Raw genomic sequence first — 6,833 nt, forward strand, 5'->3', positions numbered from 1 at the left:
CATCAGTGACAGCCTGGGTACTTACGGACAGTCAGGTGCAGTGGAGAGACTTTGGCAGCAGATTCGACTCCACCTTGTGACCACAAAACAACATTACATCAACACTCACTGGACATCAAAGCTGCAAACTCAACTCTATTAAAGCGGTCATATCATGGTCAATTCCAGGTCTATATTTATATTCTGGGGCTCTACTGGTATACCATTGCATGATTTACAGTTAAACTCATTATACTGGCCCTTTATGCCGTCCCTCAGTTCAGCCTCTATCTGAAACAGGCCATGAAACCATGCAGTGATGATACCATTTTGTCTGCATGATGTCTTCCAAGCCTCAGTATTATGATATGATATATGAATTATATTAAACTAATTTGGTGGCACACAGTAATAGTATCTTAACTATACAATATCAGTATCTTCTTATTGCCTGTTATTACTGAAGCAGTTATGCCTTCTATGAAACGGTGGTAAGAGTCGAGTATGGAGGCAAGAGAGGCAGCCATGCAGCCAGAGAAGTACTTCTGTGTCTGTAATATTAAGCTGAGTTTCTACAAATGAGCACGTCAGTCAGAGGGCTACAGTAGGTAAGAGTTGGGCTGGTTAACATGAGGAGAATTTACTGAAATACACTTCATTTCTTTGCATGTATCGTTAATTAATTGTCATGTAGCAGTGTTTGAACCATAGACTGTAAAAAAAAACACAAATATGGACCGTGACGTCCTCCACTGGGTTTGTGGACTACAGTTTTGAACATGGAAGCCTCGAGTTTAGTGATTTGACCATCGCCATCTTGGATTTGACTGTCGCCATGTTTGACTTTTGGAGCCAGAAGTGACCATATTTGGACGAGAGGGTGGAGCTGACCATAGCACTAGCTGCTAGCTTGGTTAGCACGGTGCATAATAATGCTAACGTTAATTTCCGCTAGCGAAAAACAGGCCTAAAAACATTAAAAGAAAATGTACTCACCAGAAAAACTGAACAACCGACTCTTTAGGGGGGTCTTTTATCAGAACCAGACGCTGAACAAGAATCTTTTAGGGCGACCAAAACGTTACAATTAACTTTCGTAAACTGAAAACACACTGTGTATTAAGAGCATGGATACCGGACTAAAAATGGCGCCCACTTAGTCCTATAGGAATTGCTCGACTGGCGCATACACCAAAAAAAGTTTCTAGGTTTGGGTTTGCTTCCGCGTTGTGCGGCCCACTGAATGTGCGCAGTAGTGTTTCCCCCGTTGGCCCCGCCCACGAGCTCCCGCTCGGCCAATAGACTTTACATTGTGATGACGTCACGGATTTTTAAATCGCTTCTCTCGGCTCGAGGAAAGTTTTACAAACATAAAACCTCCATGGATCAAAAGTTCATAATAAATAATAAATAGTTCATAAAGAGTCATAATTGACGTTGTTTGCAGTTCGAGGGGTCCTGTCAAAAGTTTTACAGGCGTCCCTTTTACAATGGAGGTCTATGGGGAAAATCCTTTTTGGGCCGCGGGGGGGATTTTGCGCTACAATACCGCGAGTGGCCACTGGGAGAAAATGGCTGCAAGGCTGAGCGACGGTGGCGCCCTATCCAGTTCTTATTATACATCCATGTTATACATCCATGATTAAGAGCAGCTACGCCTACACTCTGTTACGTACTCAACGTTGTCACTGTGGTAGCGACTTGTCAATCACAAGGTAGCCACGCCCTAAAGCATATGTTTTATCGTCTATTTTTCTCTAAATGGAACCATCATTTACAAGATGAACATCCTGATGTATTGAAGAAGAGTTGAAATTGTTTAATTTTTCGAATTTTGCAATTTTTCTACATTTTTATGCTGCTCAGAGAGCCTCCTTTTCATTTATGAACACAAGAGTATGCATAGGTGATATTTTTGAGTATATTGTAAATCTCCCTCCACTCAAAAATGTATTCTTTTTCTTGGTACTAAAGTTGAATGTTTGAGCTTCTGTGTGCAGAAAGATGTATGTGCAGAGTTTGTTTTCACATTCATCTGCTGAGGGGAGAAAGTTTCTCTGAGCTCATTGACAATCTGATTTTAAGGGGCGGGCCTACAAGCATGATTTGTGACATCACAACCAGTTTGGAAGCCAATCCGGGTCCAGTATTCAATTTACACAAGTGTGATGTGGAAACTTGAAGCCTCCAGTGCACAAACACTGGGAATGGACTGAACAGTGAAGTAGGAGACATCTTGTGTTTTGAAATGAAATATATTTACATATTCATAGATTCTGGAATTTTTAATGGCGGAGAAAGAGTGAGAGTGAGAGAGACACCAATTTAAAGTGGTAATTACATATATTTTTTGTGGAAAAACCATATGAGACACATATTATTATTCCAAGCAGAGTATTTTTATGTCTTAATACATGTTTGGAGGGGATATTTAATTTTGTCATTTTTCTAGAGCACACTGCACATTCAAAACCTACTGAGAAATAGTGTGTGCTATATATTTAGAGGACATACTAGATCAGTGGTTGTGGGTAGTCATGGCACAATGTAGACAGCAGGGGGCAGTATAAGCACAGGTTACAGAGTACAGTATGCCTCTCTACTGTAAACTAGGCCAGTGAGTCTTGGAAAGATGTCTTCTGAAGACTTCTCCCCCCCAAGGCTGAGTAAACAACAAATGATTCTAGAAAAACCAAATGTTGCATGAGAGGTATGAATTATCCAGTGTAGTATTGTATGTCATTGTCAGATCATTCAGACGCCCCCTGATGTGTGTATCTGGTTGAGGCTAAATGGCACAGATGTTGAGTGTGGCAGTCATTAGGTGTACTCACTGTGATGATGAGAGCTAATCCAGGCTGACGAGGCGTGCTGCTCCTTAACCATCCTCCAACTCTCCTGGAGCTTTTTGGCAACAGTGGGGTGGCAGAGAAATCATTTCACTGCTGGAGCCAGAGTTTCTGATTTACAGCATCAGCTGTTGTATAAAATTACCTCTTACACTACTCAATTGTGCTGTATCTGCTTTTTGTGTGAATGAGCAATGAAGGCAGGTGAGAAAGTCAATGTTTGAACTTCCATTTTATACCAATCAGCAGTCAAAAAACTTTTGTTTCAAGAACTCAGCTGCTTCAGTGCTAAACTAATTGTCAAGTGACAAGAGCAATACATTATACCCCTCTATGAAATTACACATTCCTGGAAAAAGGATTTTGCTTCGCAGAACTGATGCATTGAAACCAACACTGTTATGTAACTTCATGAGCTCTTCTCCCTTGCAGAGATCTTGATGTTCTCTGCAGTGAAGCACGCCTGCACAGTGGCAATCATAACCCACTTGACTTGAAACAACATTGTCTTGTCTTGTCATTCACAAGCTGCTTATAGTCGCCTTCTCAGTCATATATAAAAATAAAAAAAATCCAGGCTTCAGTGGGGCTAAATGCTGATATAAAATAAATGAATGAATAAATAAATAAGTGGTTGCTGGGTTTTTTTTGTGCTGGAGACAGTAACTGTTGTTTTGGTCAAGTGTTTGCTCTGACTCTGTGAAGATTCGCCTGTGGGTAGTTTGCAACACAACTCCTAATTGGCAGGAGAAGTGTTTGTTAAGAAGCAGCCTTGAGAGTAAACTAGTCAAAAACCGGCAACAGATATAATCTGTGATTGCTGTTCAGTCAGATAATGAAGGAAAACTAGCCCTATTCCATGAGGAATCTGAGTTCCTTGAAATTAACCTTTGATATATTAATACATGTTAATGTTTTATTCACGTTAACTTCCAGAGCATTCAGGGCAATACCTACCACTGAGAACAATAAGGTCTCAAATTTAAGCCTAAACTAGTTAGTTAGTCACATTTATTTATTCAGGAAGTCTCATTTAGAACAAGATGTCCTTTGCAAGAGATTACAACAGTGCAGGCAGTCATCACAAACACACACACTTATTAAAACAGTCACAGATATTACTATAAATGTCAACATGACCTCTGTTCCAGTGTCATGGTTGTTCACTTTGAACTCAGCAACCCTCTGAAAATCTTGTTGTTTATTTACCTCCAGTGGTTTAACTGCTCACCTTGCTGCAGTGATGTATATGTGTACTTCATGGTGTGCCAGTACACCGTGACATCACTGCTGGCTGTGGTTACAGGTGCAACAGAGACACCACACCCATCAGTGACAATCTGCTAACATAAATTAAAGTGTTTAATATGTATCAGTTAGATTTCCATTGTTGTGAAATTCAATGTTGGTTTAGAACACGCTTTAAATTATTAAATCAAAACTGACAGTAACCTGGTAAAGCCCTGGGTGTCGGTACAGCCGGTATCGTCATCATAAAAATGGACACTGCAACTAAAAGCATATATACAGCATTTACACCTCAACATTCATCCACAATTGAAATAACATATTAAAGAATACCCAGTATTTGAACCAAATATGCTACCACAATATCTTTTGAAGTCTTGGTTACTCCCTTGGGTGCACTCAGTTAATTTTACTTGGTAACACTTTAGCATTTCTAAGCAATAATACATGGTTTATAACACACTATAAAGTAGTTACAAGAAGATATACGGACTTATGTACAGCATTATACTGTATACTGCTTATAAATGCCAAATAGTGAGACTTAAAGTAAAGTGTTGTCTTTTACCTTGGTGACAGTGTTTTTCTTTTATTTTCTTATATTGTGCTGAATTTAGCCAATAACATCTGTGCTTCCATAAGATAACACTCAAAGTGAAATAAGCATCATGGTAATCATATTGCAGAGCTGAATACAGACAAAAAAAAGAGAGAGAAAACGTGACAACAGAGTGAGACGGAGACATTCTGTTCAGTGCTTTAATGTGCCAACGTACAAAGAGATAAATGCTGATTACTTATATCTCTACAATGGCATCTAAAACATGCCAACACACACATGCACACACACACACACACTTTCTCTGTCAAACACACTTCCGCTGTCACTCACTCACACACACACACACACCACACACACACACAAACACACACACACACATACATACACACGTCCTAAATCCCTATGCACATCATTAGACAGTGTTTCTCTCCAGCCTACTGGGAGATGATGCATAAAACAGAGTTGTCTCTGTTTGCGAGCCTCTACTTTTCATCAGTAAATTAATAACCAAACAAATGCTAATAACTATGAGTCAGACCTGGGTGAAAACATACATGAAACCGGCACGGATCACAAATAACAGGAATACCTTATTAAAAGGAAGTAGTGTTTTGAAGCATGTGACATATTTAAGTCGCATTTGGTTTAGTCGCCAAGCTCGTGTAGTTCCCCGTAGAAATTACACCAAGGGGCTTAACGCAAACACAAATAATCTTATTTACCCAGAACCACACTGAAATGCTTCATTAAAAATCAAAGCATGTAGGTCATTTTTGAAACTGGTGCAAACATATTTACATTGTCATTTAGAATCAGAGGCTCATAATTAAAAGTGACGTGACATTGATTTCAGCTCCCAATTAAGAAATCAAAAACATGCAGCAAATTTAACAGCATCTGCTCGCTCCTGAAGGCAGCCGTCAAGAGAAGTTACGGTGTGTTTGTTTGCTGCGCTGTAAAATTAAAAATGTAGTTTTTGTCACTTTGAATTTTGGATAAAAGATGTACCAATAACAGAAGCTTCACAATGTTTAACTACATGATGAAATAAAGCAGTAAGTCTTTGATATGAAACTCTGGCAGAGGATTTATCTCCTGTAGAGTGTTTATGTGTCTGGCAGGGTGCTGTAATACCAAAACTAGCACTTTAAATCAAGAGCACTCTCAGTACGTTAAATATTTTAGATGGGATTCAGAGTTGCTGCTCACACAAGAACCAATGTTTGTTTTTGAAATTGAGAGTGTTAATTGTTATTTTAATCCTTCCATTGATATGGATTGTGATATTTGAAGTTATTCCTGTATATTTTTACCCAGGTCTGTTACAGTGTCAGTGCCTAAGGCTCCTCTACACCACCAAAGCACAGAGACGTTTCTAGGTAGCAAAAACACCCTCACTAAGCTGTGATCATACAGTATTAAATACAGTAGCGGCCATATCAAACATCGTACTGGTTGTAATGATCTCTATTACAGCGCTTCTTCATTGCGTCAGGACTTGGTGTGACGACACGCCGAGACAGGTGACACAAAGTGCTTTGTCCATGACCTGACAGAAAAATCTGATGACTCACTCTGAGGTCTCAGCACAGCCCAAACACTGATTAACTGGAGCTCCACCGATGAATGATGCGAAGCTGTGACATCTTTCAACTGTTAAAAGACTGAAGAGGAGGGTCACATGCTGAAATGCACCCGCTGACCCATATAGGTGGTATGACTAATGGAATAATGGCTGTAACAGTGAGCGCGGTTTCTGTTTTTCTAACTAAAAAGGTGGCTAAACTGTGACATCCAGTCACTACAAGTAAAAAAATCCACATAAAAGCAATGAATCTTTTGTCCCTACCTTTATATATCATCCATCAGTTTGATACTATTCACTAGAATATACAGTGTGAATTTACAACATAATACATTTAATTTGTATCGCACTTTTCATTCATAGTGAAACTCAAAGTGCTACAGTATTAATAACATAGAGCACACAACATAAAGAAAATAGTAATAAGAGTTAAGATGGAAAAGCCTTCTTGAATGGAAAGCTTTTAGGCCTTTTTAAGAGTCTGGGGTCTGTGCTGCCCTCAGATGGGTAGGAAGGCTGTTCCACAAGTTTGGTGCAGCAGAGCAGAAGGCTCCGTCCCCCATGGTGCAGAGCTTGGTACTGGGGGCCTGGAGGAGCAAGCTGCTGGCAG

General features: G+C 39.7%; 1 protein-coding gene across 1 annotated transcript in view; it reads right to left on the reverse strand.

Moving 5' to 3' along the window:
• Positions 1–1,001, reverse strand: part of dmd (dystrophin) — a 320,693-nt gene extending 319,692 nt beyond the window's left edge. The window contains exons 1-2 of the mRNA XM_044344903.1: positions 976–1,001; positions 26–73 (exon numbers count right to left, since the gene is read on the reverse strand). The gene's annotated coding sequence lies outside the window, so the exon portion shown is untranslated. The remainder of the gene's footprint in view (positions 1–25; positions 74–975) is intronic.
• Between the last annotated feature and the right edge of the window lie 5,832 nt (positions 1,002–6,833).

Source organism: Thunnus albacares, chromosome 24 (genome assembly GCF_914725855.1).
Source record: "Thunnus albacares chromosome 24, fThuAlb1.1, whole genome shotgun sequence".
NCBI classification, from domain to species: Eukaryota; Metazoa; Chordata; class Actinopteri; order Scombriformes; family Scombridae; genus Thunnus; species Thunnus albacares.